This window comes from Bos indicus, chromosome 26 (assembly GCF_029378745.1).
Source record: "Bos indicus isolate NIAB-ARS_2022 breed Sahiwal x Tharparkar chromosome 26, NIAB-ARS_B.indTharparkar_mat_pri_1.0, whole genome shotgun sequence".
Classification (NCBI taxonomy): Eukaryota; Metazoa; Chordata; class Mammalia; order Artiodactyla; family Bovidae; genus Bos; species Bos indicus.
The window spans coordinates 29502565-29520439 of NC_091785.1; the positions used below are offsets into that span (position 1 = coordinate 29502565).

Consider the following 17875-nt stretch of genomic DNA (forward strand, 5'->3'; position numbering starts at 1 on the left):
AAGGTATAACAAACCTAGACAGCGTATTAAAAACAGAGACATCACTCTGCTGACAATGGTCTGCTCTGACAAGTGCATTCTCTTGGCAAAAATCTATTAGCCTTTGCCCTGCTTCATTCTGTACTCCAAGGTCATATTTGCCTGTTACTCCAGATGTCTCTTGACTTCCTACTTTTGCATTCCAGTCCCCTATAATGCAAAGGACATCTTTTTTGGGTTTTAGTTCTAGAAGGTCTTGTAAGTCTTCATAGAACCGTTCAACTTCAGCTTCTTCAGAAATAATGTTCGGGTCATAGACTTGCATTACCATGATATTGAATGGTTTGCCCTGGAAACCAACAGAGATCATTCTGCTGTTTTTGAAATTACATCCAAGTACTGCATTTCAGACTCTTTTATTGACTATGATGGCTATTCCATTTCTTCTAAGGGATTCTTTCCCACAGTAGTAGATATAATGGTCATCTGAGTTAAATTCACCCATTCCAGTCCATTTTAGTTCGCTGATTCCTAAAATGTCAACATTTACTCTTGCCATCTCCTGCTTGACCACTTCCGATTTGCCTTGATTCATAAATCTAACATTCCAGATTCCTATACAATATTGTTCTTTACAGCATCACACTTTGATTCTATCACCAGTCACATGCACAATCTGGGTGTTGTCTTTGCTTTGGCTCCATCTTTTCATTATTACTGGAGTTATTTCTCCACTGATCTCCAGTAGCATAATGGGACATACTGATATGGGGAGTTCATCTTTGAGTGCCCTATCTTTTTGCCTGTTCATGGGGTTCTCAAGGCAAGACTATTGAAGTGGTTTGCCATTTCCTGCTCCAGTGGACCATGTTTGTCAGAATGCTCCACTATGACCCATCCGTTTTGGGTGGCCCTACAGGGGGCATGGCTCATAGTTTCATTGAGTTAGACAAAGCTGTGGTCCATGTGATCAGATTGGTTAGTTTTATGTGATTGTGGTTTTCAGTCTGTCTGTCCTCTGATGGAGAAAGATAAGAGGCTTATGGAAGCTTCCTGATGGAAGAAACTGACTGAGGGGGAAACTGGGTCTTGTTCTGATGGGCAGGGCCATGCTCAGTAAATCTTTAATCCAATTTTCTGTTGATGGGTGGAGCTGTGTTCCCTCCTTGGCTTGACATAGTTTTCCCAAGAGAAGGCACTGGTCATAGCAAACACCCTCTTCCAACAATATAAGAGAAGACTCTATACATAGACATCACCAGATGGTCAATACTGAAATCAGATTATATTATTTGCAACCAAAGATGGAGAAACTTTATACAGTCAACAAAAAAAAGACTGGGAGCTGACTGTGGCTCAGATCATGAACTCCTTATTGTGAAATTCAGACTTAAATTGAAGAAAGTAGGGAAAACCACTAGACCATTCAGGTATGACCTAAATCAAATTCCTTACAATTATACAGTAGAAGTGAGAAATAGATTCAGGGGACTAGATCTGATAGACAGAGTGCCTGATGAACTATGGATGGTGGTTCGTGACATTGTACAGGAGACAGGGATCGAGACCATCCCCAAGAAAAAGAAATGCAAAAAAGCAAAATGGCTGTCTGAGGAGGACTTACAAATAGCTGAGAAGAGAAACAAAAAGCAAAGGAGAAAAGGAAAGATACACCATTTGAATGCAGAATTCCAAAGAATAGGAAGGAGAGATAAGAAAGCCTTCCTCAGTAATCAGAAGAAATAGAGGAAATAGAGGAATGGGAAATAAAGAAATAGAGGAAAACAATAGAATGGGAAAGACTTGAGATCTCTTCAGGAAAATGAGAGATACCAAAGGAACATTTCATACAAAAATGGGCTCGATAAAGGACAGAAACTGTATGGACCTAACAGAAGCAGAAGATATTAAGAAGAGGTGGCAAGAATACACAGAAGAACCATACAAAAAAGATCTTCATGACCCAGATAATCATGATGGTATGATCAGTCACCTAGAGTCAGACATCCTGGAGTGCAAAGTCAAGTGGGCCTTAGGAAGCATCACCACGAACAAAGCTAGTGGAGGTGATGAAATTTCCGTTGAGCTACTTCAAATCCTAAAAGATGATGCTGTGAAAGGGCTGCACTCAATATGCCAGCAAATTTGGAAAACTCAGCAGTGGCCACAGGACTGGAAAAGGTCAGTTTTCATTCCAATTACAAAGAAAGGCAATGTCAAAGAATGCTCAAACTACCACACAATTACACTTATATCACACACTAGTAAAGTAATGCTCAAAATTCTCCAAGCCAGGCTTCAGCAATATGTGAACCGTGAACTTCCAGATGTTCAAACTGGTCTTAGAAAAGGCAGAGGAACTAGAGATCAAATTTTCAACATCTGCTGGATCATGGAAAAAGCAAGAGAGCTCCAGAAAAACATCTATTTCTTCTTTATTGACTATGCCAAAGCCTTTGACTGTGTGGATCACCAAAAACTGTGGAAAATTCTTTAAGTGATGGAAATATCAGATCACCTGACCTGCCTCTTGAGAAATCTGTATGCAAGTCAGGAAGCAATAGTTAGAAATGGATATGGAACAACACACTGGTTCCAAATGGGAAAAGTAGTGTGTCAAGGCTGTATATTCTTACCCTGCTTAATTAACTTATATGCAGAGTACACAATGAGAAACACTGGGCTGGATGAAACACAAGCTGGAATCAAGATTGCCGGCAGAAATATAAATAACCTCAGATATGCAAATGACACCACCCTTATGGCAGAAAGCATAGAAGAACTAACGAGCCTCTTGATGAAAGTTAAAGAGGAGAATGAAAAAGTTGGCTTAAAGCTCAACATTAAGAAAACTAAGATCATGGCATCTGGTTCCATCACTTCATGGCAAATAGATGGGGAAACAGTGGAAACAGTGACAGACTTTATTTTTCTGGGCTCCAAAATCACTGCAGATGGTGACTGCAGCCATGAAATTAAAACAAGCTTACTCCTTGGAAGAAAAGTTATGACCAACCTAGACAGCATATTAAAAAGCAGATGTATAGAACAGTCTTATGGACTCTGTGGGAGAGGGAGAGGGTGGGAAGATTTGGGAGAATGGCATTGAAACATGTATACTATCATGTATGAAATGAGTCGCTAGTCCAGGTTCGATGCACAATACTGGATGCTTGGGGCTGGTGCACTGGGACAACCCAGAGGGATGGTATGGGGAGGGAGGAGGGAGGAGGGTTCAGGATGGGGAACACATGTATACCTGTGGCAGATTCATTTCAATATTTGGCAAAACCAATACAATATTGTAAAGTTTAAAAATAAAATAAAATTAAAAATTAAATTAAATTTAAAAATAAAATAAAAATAAATAAATTTTAAAAAATAAAAAGCAGAGTCCTTTGCCAACAAGGTCTGTCTAGTCAAGGCTATGTTTTTTCCAGTAGTCATGTATGGATGTGAGAATGGGACCATAAAGAAGGTTGAGGAACAAAGAATTGATGCTTTTTAATTGTGGTGCTGGAGAAGACGCTTGAGAGTCCCTTGGACAGCAAAGAGATCAAACCAGTCTATCCTAAAGGAAATCATCCTTGAATATTCACTGGAAGAACTACTGCTGAAGCTGAAGCTCCAATACTTTGGTCACTTGATGTGAAGAGCCCATTCACTGGAAAGGACACTGATGCTGGGAAAGATTGAGGGCAAGAGGAGAAGGTGGCAGCAGAGGACGGGATGGCTAGATAGCACCACTGACTCAATGGACATGAGTCTGAGCAGCCTCTGGGAGATAGTGAAGGACAGAGAAGCCTAGTGCGCTGTAGTTCACGGGGTTGCAAAGAGTCCGACATGACTTAGCAACTGAACAAGAACAAGAATTGCTAAGTCACCTGGTAACTCTATGTTTACCTTCTTGAGGAGCTACCAGATGGTTTTGAACAGCTACTGCACCATTCTATATTCTCAACAGCAATGAACAATTGTTCCAATTTCTTCTCATCCTCACCAACTGGTTAGGTATTGCCATCCTAGTGAGTATGAAGTAGTTTCTCACTGTGATTTTTCTTTTAATTTGCATTTACCTAATTACTAAAGTATTCTTGCCTGGAGAGTTCCACGCCTGGGCGTGCCTGTGCTAAGTTGCTTCAGTCGTGTCCGACTCTTTACAACCCTATGAATATAGCCCACCAGACTCCTCTTTCCTTAGGATTCTCTAGGCAAGAATACTGGCGTGGCTTGCCATTTCCTTCTTCAGGAGATCTTCCCGACCCAGGGATTGAACCCGGGTGTCTTACGTCTCCTGCACTGGCAATCTGGTTCTTTACCACTAGTGCCACCTGGGAATCCTACATGCCTGGGAGAAGAGGTATTTTCATGGGATCTGTTCTGAAGAAAGATTGGAGTGATTTTTCTTGTTGTGGCATTCAATTCTGGTTCTCTAGTGTCCTAGATATTCTGAAACAGCAATATTCTTGAATAAATTCTTTTCCTGCTCAGATTAAGCAAAGGCGATTACCATCCTTTGCAACTGAGACCTTAACAGGCATGCTGCCCTTATAGAGCTCACATTCTAGAACAATAGATTAACTACTGCCTGTGGGCCTCCTGTCTTAAAATTTTATTGGAACACCACTAGGCCCATTCATTTCACATGGTCTGTGGTTGCTTTGGAGTTACAATAGCAGAGTTGAGTAGCTGACACAAAAACAATATTTGCTCTTTAGCCCTTTACAGAAAGAATATACAGATACCTACCTGCCCTAGAAAGCAACATATGAAAATAAAATTTAATTGCAATATTATATCTTTCAAGATTTTATTAAGACCTGTTTGAAATGATCCATATTTTTACTTGTACCATCTCTTAAAGTGGCAAATTTTATGGTAAGGGATCCTAGAGGCTTTCAAAAAATGTGTATCATATGACATAATTCCATGGACATGCTACTTGCTATATGAAATGAGATGTTCTTTTATTTGTTATAAATTTGTCTTAAACAAGGAGGTCCCTCTTTATTAAATTTGTCTTAAAAGAAGAGGTACTTTTTTAATTAGCCTAGAAATGGGAAAATTAATGGAGAAGCTTATTTTCTCCTAGCATTGACTTTTGTTATTATCATAGACCCTTAAGGTTATAAGTAATCTTACAGTTTACCTTATGGTGATCTAACACTTGAATCTCCTTCACAGTAAGTTACCACAATGCTTTTGAAGTTTCTAGTGACAGAAAACTCACCAGTTCTCAGAGAAAACTGTCTCCTTTTGGCCAGTCCTCACTGAAACCAGACATGTCATTAAGTTAAAATTTGTTCCTTCACCAGTACCTCAAAAGAATATTTAATTCCTCTCCCACATTAGTGCATTTACATATTTGACAATCGCTACTCTGCTTTCCTGACATTTTTAAAACAAATTTTACTTGGAGCAATGTAAAAATTGTAACAGATTTATCAAAGGTCTTATCCACATTTTCTCATTAACATCTCACAGTGGCACTATGAGGACCATATTGTTAACCATACTAGACAACTTTTCCAGTCCAAACTCACACTGGTAAGTGATACAGCCGAGCTTCACATGGTTTTCCGTTATGGTAAACAACAGGTTGATTTGTCTCATGAGCTATTCATTTGGCAAACCACATTTTATACCTTTAAAAGCTCTCCTTTTCCATGGTTCCTGCCCTCTCTTACCATTTGCTTTCTAAGATATCCCCATTCTCTCTACATACACACATACACACACACACACACAACTATCTTGTTTCTATTAACATCACGTCCTCATAGAACAACTAGAAAACCCTCAGTCTTCTACCTACCGCTTCCCTTCCCAGCATGTCCTTTGAGTTACCCCTCCCAGATCATTTTAATTTTAATGATGTTATTGCTATGCCCAGTAAGCAGTGCCTATTGTATCAGTGGTTTTGTCCCTTACTGTTTGACGTTCGGCAATTGTATTTCAGACCATATGACCTCTTGATTGCTTCTCACCTTCTGAGCCTTAATAAAATGGATACAATATCTATGTTCTGAGCACAGTGAGAGTTAATTAAAATACTTACATAAAGTGCTAATGAATGAGACAAGAACATTATTACTATAAATACACTTGAAAAATACAACCAAATCTTTCTCATAGACATCTCTGCTGGAAGAAAAGTTTATAATTCTACAGTGATCAAGATAAGGCATTAACATAAGCCATCTAGCACCAAAATTTATTTTTATCTACTATTGGAACAAAGATTTAAACTCTTGAAAAATAGATTGAAGATGAAATGCATAAAAAATTGCACTTAACACATCAATTCTATGCAATTAGATTCAGGGCAGGAGATTTTTTTCATTATAAAGATAAGCCAAGATACAGACAAAGTCTTTTCTGTATCAAATTTATGTCTTTAATCCTAAAGATTGGAAAATTCTCCACCAGAGTCCAGAAAACTCTTTTAACTGCACAAGGCATTGTGCATGCTAAGATAATTTGGAAATGCTGTGTCATTAGAGACATTAAGAAAAATTTGACAACCAGAGAAATGACCAAAACTAAATACTTTGTTAAACTGAGACTTAGATTTTACCAGTAGATTGAAAATTAGGTAACATTAAAAGGATGACTATAGGAAATGTGTTTAATTTCTATAAACCTCAGCTATGTTATCTATAAAATTAAGAGATCTAGCTCAATTGTTGTAAAAGTCAAATAAAAAATAAAAACTTACATGACATGCAAGTACTCATTAACTGGTAGCTCTAAATGGGAAGTGGTAAAATGCAGTGGTCACAGAGGTTTTATGTCTTATAGCTATGTGACTTTAATCAAGTTACTTGCCTTGACCAACCTATGCCTTAGTTTTCACATGTGCAAAATAAGAATACTACTGCTTATCTCATATGGTAGTTACTGGAATTAAACTAGGCAGTATAAGTAAAATACCTAGGGTAGTGCCTGGTGCATTGTGAGCATTCAGTCAATGTCAGTTATTGTTATATCATCATCATCATCATCATCACTGCATCAAAAATACATTTTTCCCTTATCAGGGCACATCAGTCAAATACCTGAGTCTCTGCAAAATAAGATTTTTGATTTAAGCTTTTAAAAGACAGGAAGCAGAAGTTAAAACTATTGCTGAGATAAAAATTCTCTCTTTCAGAGAAAAGTCACAGTGTCCTCATAAACCATTTCCAAAGCTGCTGTTTATATCCTGGCCTCCAAACCCCAGACACTGCCTTATTAGTTGGATCCCATATTTTCTTTGATGCCCTACATTGAGACTGAAGCAGTCATATAAATCTCTCAGAATGAGAAGACTATACAGTAATGGCATCTCTTGTATTTGTTGAAATAGTCATTTTAGCCAATTTTAATATAAGATCCTAAATTGTTAATGTTTTCCTAAGTGATATTTGGTGGCAAGATTAATGTCTGCATGAACTGTAAGAAGTGATTGTATGTGTGGGGAAAAAATACAAGTTGACAGAGGGTAATAATCAGTGTCAAAGACCACAAAGTTTCATTTTCTCAAAGCTATCTATATGCCCTGGTTTCATTTATACAGGTTTTTATCAAGATGGCTGGGATTTATTTCTTCTCTAATTGCACTGTGGCAGCCAGTTTTATAGGATATATAGCTATATATAGTTTTATAGGATATACATCCACTTTTGCAAGAGTGCAAAATCCATGGCATTCTTTCTTATATAGGGAGTTACATGCATGATGAAGGGAATGCTAAAGAAACCCAACTAAAGGCTTATAGAAGAAACTTGGGGTGCAATTTAGATGTGTAAAAAGGTATAACAACCAGTGACTTATCTTTTCAGGGGAAGATCCAAAATAGTTTGCTTATGACCTCAATGCCAAAGGAACTGCCCATCGCACAATGCAAGTTCGACTTTCTTTGTGCAATTTTCTATAGTTCGCTTTCTTGTGCACTGAAATATGGAGCATGCATTAAAAATCCTTCATGTCTGTTTCAAGACCTTTGTTTGACTTCCCCTGGAAACCTCTCCCAATTCACACATAATTCATTAGAGGTGAATACTGGTCTTGAGTTCAGGAAGAGGAATTATATACAGTACTGGCTTTTCTCCTTCTGCCACTAGTGTCACCGTAGGACTAGCTGGTTGGTTTTCATTTACTCTAACTCCTCAAATAATCATTTATGCTCAAAATCATGTTCCCTGAGTGGTATCTTGTTTTATGCCCTGAAGCCTTGTGCAGGAAGCACATCACATGCCCCAGTACTCAGAGTGCATGCATTTGAAAACTATGGCTTGCATTTGTGAAAAAGTAACTCCGTACTATCAGGTATGAATTAAATGTAATTATATATGCTGGTGAATGGCCAGAAGAGATGGGTTACTATGAGCACAGGCTTTAGCATTGGCTTTTCTAGGTCTGAATCCCAACTACTACAGACCAGCTGTATGAGCTCTGTAGCTGTGAGTCTGTATCCTAGTTTGGACAGCAAACCTGAATAGAAAACCTGGTCCAGGCATTCAAGGAAACTTCAAAATGGATGAGAAGTCTGATAGATGAAAAGTGGGGAGCAGAGAGAGAAGCATCTGAAAAGATAGTAAGGAGAAAAAGAGGATGTGGCAAATTCAGGAGCACAGAAAAGAGACTTAAGAATAAACATAAGAAGTACAAGTATAGCTGGAATTGGGGCCATAGATTGTGGATGGCTTTGCAAGCATATTCAGGGTTTGTTTGCTGGTTTTCTTTTTTCCCCTTGAAAACTACTGATGGGGAATGACTGCTTAATGGGTACAGGATATCCTTTGGGGGTGATGAAAATGTTTAAGAACTAGATAGATAGTTGTACAACACTGTGAATATGCTCATTGTCACTTAATTGTACACTTTTAAATTGTTGGCTTTATGTTATATGAATGTCATCTAACCACAAACTAAATTTTACATCTATTATTTTTAAATTAATACATGCACAGATAGTACAGAATTCAAAAAGTATTAAAAATTATTCAGTAAATAGTTTCCCTCCTACTACTAGACCATAAATTAGAACATAGAGTTGGACCATAAAGAAGGCTTGAGCACTGAAAAATTGATGCTTCCATACTATGGTACTAGAGAAGACTCGAGAATTTCTTGGACAGCAAGGAGATCAAACCAGTCAATATTGGAAAGACTGATGTTGAAGCTGAAACTCCAACACTTTGGCCACCTGATATGAAGAGCTGACTCACTGGAAAAGACCCTGATGCTGGGAAAGAGTGAAGGAAAGAAGAGAAGGGGGTGACAGAGGATAAGATGGTTGGATGGCATCATCGAATCAATGCACATGAGCTTGAGCAAATTCTGGAAGATATTGAAGGACAGGGAAGCTTGGCATGCTGCAGTCCATGGGCCACAAAGAGTCAGAAATGACTGAGTGACTGAACAACAACTTTTTTTTGACAAAATACAGTTTATAATACATTCATACAGGCATAAACACATATATAAATTTATTGGCAATAGACATGCACCTGATTCATATGCTTTAATTAAGTCCTACATTTTCCTGAAGTATTGCTGTTGCTTAATTGCTAAGTTGTGTCTGACTCTTTTGTGACCACATTGACTGTAGCCTGCCAGGCTCCTCTGTCCTAAGGCACACTGAGTTGAAAATTGTTATTCAGAGAAGTGATATCAGGAATCTAGGGATATGGGCTATTCTCAATTTCATTCCCCTTCCCAAGAAGACCAACTAGCAACTCTCCATAGATGAGACACTACTGGGGAAATCTCAGGTGCTGAGGATGAAGCTGAAGGACTCCTGGACCACAGGTATTGAGAAGGTTGGCATTAGAAGAGTAAGAGGAGCAGGCTACACACTGACCACTTTGCCTTTCCCCCAGGCTGGCACAGCAACACACCAAGAGGGTTCCCTGGGCCTACCATCTCTCCAGTGTGAAAAAGAGACCCAAGGTAGACATCAAACTCTCCTAACATTGCCAGGTGGTCCACTCAGGTCTTATCTCACAGGAATCACAAGAGGAGTCTGTGGGGCTTGACTACAGGCTAATCACACTTAAACATGTAAATATGCTTATATTACAGCTCTATTAATTGATCCACCAACTTGAAAAAAAAAAACTTATTTTCATCTATATTGGTTTCTATCTACCTTTGATTTTTTGTCAACTCCTTGTCTTCCAAATTATATTCCATCATTTCCATCTTTTCAGGAATCATAGATTATTTATATTCATAACTATAACACCTACCACCCACCTTTATTTTAAACTCTCTCTGAATCAAATTAAGTTTGGCCACATTTTCACCAGACATTTCTTCATCCACTGAAGTTTGCCCTTTAGAATCTTCTAGAAAGTCACATTCTAGAAAGATTCATTGGAAGTGTATATATCTACTTTTTTGCATGTGGATATCCAATTGCTCCACCTTTCTTTGTCGAAAACAATATCCTTTCTTTATGACATATCTTTTTAACTGTATCTTTTTAGTTTGTCACCCTACCAGTCTCTTGAAAACCATTGTTTTACCTCGGTTACCTGCTGCATTTGGTCATTTCAGGTCAGAGAGTGAATAGGTTCTGGCTACTTTATTGTAACTGAAAGTCTGCACCTAATTTCCAATTTTTTTTTTCCACTCTAAACTGGCTTTATGAACTTAGTCATCATCATTGTTTCCATGTTGCTGGTTTATAAACTAACATTCAGATAAGCTAATTTGCCCAATTCACAGAGTTACTGCATGATAAGTAATAATGAGGTAAGTCTGCAAAACAACTAGTGTAGCATATGATATCATAATTGTGCATCAGTTGATAAATAAGGGTTTTAAATCAATTTAAGATTATTTATCAAATTAACTCTTCTACCATAACAAATGTCTCTCAGCAGTGTATTCAACACCCATAAATATTTTTCCTTGAAAAGTCTCTACTTTTATTTTCCTACCCAGGACACATTGAAGAGTGTTTTCTCAGCCAGATCAGGACCCATTTGTAAACCTAGCATCAGCTGCTGATCTACACTTATTAGCAACCTGTGAACTTCATTCATTAGATGCTAAATTACTGCTTCCAGAAAGGAACAGATGACTACAACATTTCACTGACCTAAGGCTCACTCAATAAAAATAAAAGAAGCCTTGGAGAATAAGGATTTGGAAGAATCATAAATAAGTATGCTTTTAAGACAGGCTTTGTTTATCCTAATGTCAGGAGCAGTGAGCTAATACTAAGAAATAAATATATTTAGTTATTACACAGGCTATTAGCAGAATTGAACTGTTCTCATCACTCTCCACATAAGGGAGTGAACTTATTACTTTTAAATGCAGCTATATTAGAAAAAAAAATTGTTCATATTAAGAGATTTCCCAGAGCTCTATTTTTGTTTATAAAAATAAAGCTCTATGTAGGTTGTAGAATTTTATCTTTTCCTCTTTGAAGCCCTTTCAATGGCTTATTTCATGAGATGGTTTATGTGGTTTTCACTGGCTTTTTAGAACTAGAGATTATGCTCTGAGCTGAACCCCAAGATGTCTCTAACAACCTGAAGTGTGTGATTTTGTGAAGCAGGGAATATAGGAGTAGAAATCTAGAATCTCATTGTCAAAAGTGAGAATGCTTATTTTGGTAGTGGGAACTTCATACAGCTATTCCCTCTGTCACCCCATCTCTTCACACCCAAAACTTTGCAAAAAAGAGTTTTTGCAAAAAAAGAGTTTTTCCCTTCCTTGCCTCTTCATCACTTCTCAGACCACTCATGCTACCACTCCATCACTCCACACTAACTCTCTCCTCAAAGTCATCAGCAATCTCCATGTAACTAAATGAAGGGTTATATATTTTAGTCATCCTGTAACTTGCTTAAAGAGACTCTTGATGACAGAAAAAGAGGAAAGTGAAAAAGCTGGCTTAAAACTCAACATTCAACAAATGAAGATTGTGGAATCTGGTCCCATCACTTCATGGCAAATGGATGGGGAAACAATGAAAACAGTAACAGACTTTATTTTCTTGGGCTCCAAAATCACTGCAGATGGTGACTGCAGCCATGAAATTAAAAGAAGCTTGCTTAACACATATCCTACTCAAACTCTTCTAGAAAATTGCAGAGGAAGGTAAACTGCACCAGACAAACATGCCACACAAAAAGAAAACTACAGGTCAATATCACTGATGAACATAGATGCAAAAATCATCAACAAAATTCTAGCAAACAGAATCCAACAACATATTAAAAACAACATATACATCATGACTAAGTGGGCTTTATCCCAGGGATACAAGGATTCTTCAATATTCACAAATCAATCATTGCAACACACCACATTAATGAAAGATAAAAACCATATGATTATCTCAACAGAAGCAGAGAAAGCCTTTGACAAAATTCAACACCCATTTATGATTAAAAAAAAGAAAAAAACCTCCAGAAAGCAGGCATAGAAGGAACATACCTCAACATAATAAAAGCCATATATGACAAACCCACGGCAAACATTATCCTCAATGGTGAAAAATTGAAAGCATTTCCTCTAAAGTCAGGAACAAGATAAGGCTGCCCACTCTCACCACTACTATTCAACATAGTTTTGGAAGTTTTAGCCACAGCAATCAGAAAGAAAAAGAAATAAAAGGAATCCAGCCTGGAAAAGAAGAAGTAAAACTCTCACTGTTTGCAGATGACATGATCCTCTACACAGAAAACCCTAAAGACCCCACCAGAAAATTACTAGAGCTAATCAATGAATATAGTAAAGTGGCAGGATATAAAATTAATACGTGGAAATCCCTTGCATTTCTATACACTAACAATGAGAAAACAAAGAAATTAAGGAAAAAATTCCATTCACCATTGCAGCAAAAAGAACAAAATACTTAGGAATAAATCTACCTAAAGAAATAAAAGACCTATATATAGAAAACTATAAAATACTGATGAAAGAAATCAAAGATGATACAAATAGATGGAGAAATATACCATGTTCATGGATCAGAAGAATCAATATAGTGAAAATGAGTATACTACCCAAGCAATCTATAGATTCAATACAACCCCTTTCAAGCTACCAATGGTATTTTTCACAGAACTAGAACAAATAATTCCACAATTTGTATGGAAATACAAAAAACCTCGAATACCCAAAGGAATCTCGAGAAAGAATGGAACTGGAGGAATCAATCTGCCTGATTTCAGACTATACTACAAAGCTAGTCATCAGGACAGTATGGTACTGGCACAAAGACAAATATATATATAAATGGAACAAAATAAAATCCTCAGAGATCCACGCACCTTTGGATACCTTATCTCTGACAAAGGAGGCAAGAATATACAATGGAGAAAAGACAATCTCTTTAACAAGTGCTGGGAAAACTGGTCAGTCACCTGTAAAAGAATGAAACTAGAACACTTTCTAACACCATACACAAAAATAAACTCAAAATGGTTAAAGATCTAAACGTAAGACCAGAAACTATTCAACTCCTATAGGAAAACATAGGCAACACACTCTCTGATAAAATCACAGCAGGATCCTCTATGACCCACCTCCCAGAGTAATAGAAATAAAAGCAAAAAATAAACAAATGGGATCTAACTAAACTTAAAAGCTTTTGCACAATGAACGAAACTCTAGGCAAGGTGAAAAGACAGCCTTCAGAATGGGAGAAAATAATAGCAAACAAAGCAACTGACAAAGAATTAATCTCAAAAATATACAAGCAGCTCATGCAACTCAATACCAGAAAAATAAATGACCCAATCAAAAAAATGGGCCAAAGAACTAAACAGACATTTCTCCAAAGAAGACATACAGATGGCTAACAAACACATGAAAAGATGCTCAACATCACTCATTATCAGTGAAATGCACACAAAAACCACAATGAGATACCATCTCCTGCTGGTCAGAATGGCTGCTATCAAAAAGTCTACAAACAATAAATTCTGGAGAGGGTTTGGATAAAGGGAACCCTCTAACACTGTTGGTGGGAATGCAAACTAGTACAGCCACTATGAGAACAATGTAGAGATTCCTTTAAAAACTGGAAACAGAAATGTCATACGACCCAGCAATCCCACTGCTGGGCATACACACAGAGGAAACCAGAAGGGAAAGAGACATGTGTACCCCACTGTTCATTGCAGCACTGTTTACAATAGCCAGGACATGGAAGCCACCTAGATGTCCATTAGCAGATAAATGGATAAGCTGTGGTACATATACACAATGGAATATTACTAAGCTGTTAAAAAGAATGCATTTGAATCAGTTCTAATGAGGTGGATGAAACTGGAGTCTATTATACAGAGTGAAGTAAGTCAGAAAGAAAAACACCAACACAGTATATTAATGCATATATATGGAATTTAGAAAGATGGTATCAACAACCCTATATGTGAGACAGCAAAGAGACACAGATATAAAGAACAGACTTTTGTACTCTGTGGGAGAAGGTGAGGGATAATTTGAGGGGATAGCATTGAAACATGTATATTACCATATGTGAAATAGATCACCAGTCCAAGTTCAATGCATGAAACAGGACATTCAAAGCTGGCGCACTAGGACAACCTTGAGGGATGGGAAGGGGAGGGATTTGGGAGGGGGTTCAGGATGCGGGACACATGTACACCCATGGGTGATTCATGTCAGTGTATGGCAAAAACCACTACAAAACTGTAAAGTAATTAGCCTTCGATTAAAAATAATTAATTAATTAATTTAAAAAATGAAAATAAAAGATGCTTGCTCTTTAGAAGAAAAGCTATGACCAACCTAGACAGCATATTAAAAAGCAGAGACATTACTTTGCCAACAAAGGTCCATCTAGTCAAAGCTAGGGTTTTTCCAGTAGTCATGTATGCATGGGAGAGTTGGACCATAAAGAATGCTGACTGCCAAAGAATTAATGCTTTTGAACTGTGGTGTTGGAGAAGACTCTTGAGAGTCCTTTGGACTGCAAGGAGATCAAACCAGTCAATCCTAAAGGAAATCAGTCCAGAATATTCATTGGAAGGACTGATGCTGAGGCTGAAACTCCAATACTTTGGCCACCTGATGCGAAGAACTGACACTGGAAAAGAACCTGATGCTGGGAAAGATTGAATGCAGGAGGAGAAGGGGATGACAAAGGATGAGATGGTTGGATGGCATCACTGACTCAGTGGACATAAGTTTGAGCAAGTCAAGGAGCAAAAGTTATAACCTTACATGGAACAACTGATGGTTCAAAACTGGGAAAGGAGTATGTCAAGGCTGTATATTGTCAACCTACTTATTTAATTTATGTGCAGAGTACATCATGTGAAATGCCAGGCTTCCCTGTCCTTCACTATCTCCCAGAGTTTCCTCAGATTCATGTCCATTGAGTTGGTGATGCTATCTAACCATCTCATCTTCAGAAACCCTCTTCTCCTTTTGCCTCTGATATTTCCCAGCATCAGGGTCTTTTCCAATGAGTCAGTTCTTTGCATCAGGTGGCCAAAGTATTGGAGCTTCAGCTTCAGCATCAGTCCTTTCAATAAATATTCAGGGTTGACTTCCTTTACGATTGATTGGTTTGATCTCCTTGCAGTCCAAAGGACTCCCAAGAGTCTTCTCCAGCATCACAGTTCAAAGGCATCAATTCATTGGCACTTTATGGTCCAACTCTCACATCTGTACTTGACTACTGGAAAAATCACAGCTTTGACTATATGGACCTTTGTCAGCAAAGTGATGTCTTTGCTTTTTATACACTGTCTAGTTTTGTCATGGCTTTCGTTCAAAAATTAAATGCCTTTTAATTTCATGGCTGCGGTCACTGTCCACAGTGATTTTAGAGCCCAAGAAAATAAACTCTATCACCTCTTCAACTTTTTCCTTATCTATTTGCCATGAAAGTGATGGGACCAGGGGCCATGATGTTAGTTTTTTCATGTTGAATTTTAAGCCAGCTTTTTCACTCTCCTCTTTCACCTTCATCAAGAGGCTCTTTAATTTCTCTTCACTCTTAGCCATTAGAGTGGTATAATCTACATATATGAGGTTGTTGATATTTCTCCTGGCAATCTTGATTTCAGCTTGTGATTCATCCAGCCTGGCATTTCACATGATGTACTCTGCACATAAATTAAATAAGTAGGTTGACAATATACAGCCTTGACATACTCCTTTCCCAGTTTTGAACCATCAGTTGTTCCATGTAAGGTTATAACTTTTGCTCCTTGACTTGTATATAGGTTTCTCAGAAGATATGTAAGGAGATCTGGTATTCCCATCTCTTTAAGAATTTTCAAATCAAGAATTTGATTTGATTTTCTAAGTCAAAACCAGAATAATTAATATGTACTTCAAAAATATTTATATGCATAATAATACCTAAAACCGCTAAGTTTTAAAATTAATATATTATTTAAAATCCTAAAAATGTCTAACATCTTATTTTCCTGTGATTTTTTGTTCTCTGAATTCTTTTGGCACTCTCAACACAGCATGGATTTGAAAAAATAAGCATTGTTCACTTTCTCATGTATTATCACTATCACAATGTAAAATAATAATAAGCTCTATTATTCTAACACACTACTGAAACCTTAGAATATACACAGGAAACATTTATAGCCTCTAAGATAGAAACCCAACTGATGACAGAATCCCCTCCCCAATATTTCTAACAAAAAAATACGGCTAAAGTCAAAAACTTTACTATTTCCTGTAACTCCATTTTCTCTCTCACTTGAATTCCATCCAGCCCATGTACTCTGTTGGGGATCTCTATTTGCACCCCGCCAAATCTGGTTTGGCTTGTTTTTGTAAAAAGAAAAATTTTATTAGAGTACAACCCCATTCACTCATTTACATATTGTCCCAGGACTGCTTTCATGATACAATGGCAGAACTAAGTAATTGTCTTAGAGGTCATATGACCCCCAAAGTATAATATATAGTTATCACCTGGCCTTTCACAAGAAAAGTTTGAATAATCTGCTCACAACTTACACCCTCAATTTCCATTTTCTTATCCATAAAATGGGGTAATAATGTCACCTCATAATGATAAGATATTAAATATGGTACTGTTCACAAACCACTTAGCAGCTTCCTGGAACATAATAAGCACTCACATTTGTTGGTGTTTCACCTTCATATTAATCCTATTCCTCCCCCTCTGTCTACCTCCCAAGCTCCTAGTCATATTTTAAGACTCAGATCACATGTCTTCAAGAATATCCTCTGATGGGGTGGGAGGTAGGAAGGAGGCTCAAGAGGGAGGGGACAAAAAGAATATTCTCTAACTTGCCTTCCCCATCCCATTCCCTCCTCAGTCCTCCACTGGGCTCCCCCATCACCGAGGATACATTTACCTTAGCTCTTACTTCATTACACAGCCTTCTGCCTGTCATCAGAACACCGTGCATGTCCTGAAAGGCAGGGGCTGTGCTTCACTAATTTGGAATCAATAGACTCAGGGTCCTGTCCACTGCAGTCCTTCAGTGCATGTGAGTCCCTCAGGAGAGGTTACAGAATGTCAACATCCGGAGGATGTGTATTCATAGACAGGGAGGTTGCCAGGAATTGGCATTTGGGGCTTGATGGAGGTCACTCACTAAACTGACTCCCAAATCAGTAGCTGGAAGTTATATTTTGGCAACTACGCTCTTATCAGCATGAGAACTCATAAAGGAGATGCCCACTGAGGACTCTGGATGCTAATAAGTGTGATATGTGTGATGCACCCAAGCCCCAAATCACACCATCAGCAGCTGACTTTGATTTTAATTCCTTTGTGTGGTTTCACATCCATTCTTTCTCAATGAATCATAAATGGGCAGAAAAGTGCCAACTGCTGACTTGTTCATTTAAAAAAATCTTATATATAGCAGTGTATATATGTCACACTGTAAAATAGGTAATTAATAAGAAC

General features: G+C 37.8%; 1 long non-coding RNA gene across 1 annotated transcript in view; it reads right to left on the reverse strand.

The window, feature by feature from the left end:
• The window catches only part of LOC139179976 (uncharacterized), a 418854-nt gene that overhangs the window by 300876 nt on the left and 100103 nt on the right, over positions 1–17875 (reverse strand). The gene's annotated exons all lie outside the window — the stretch shown is intronic.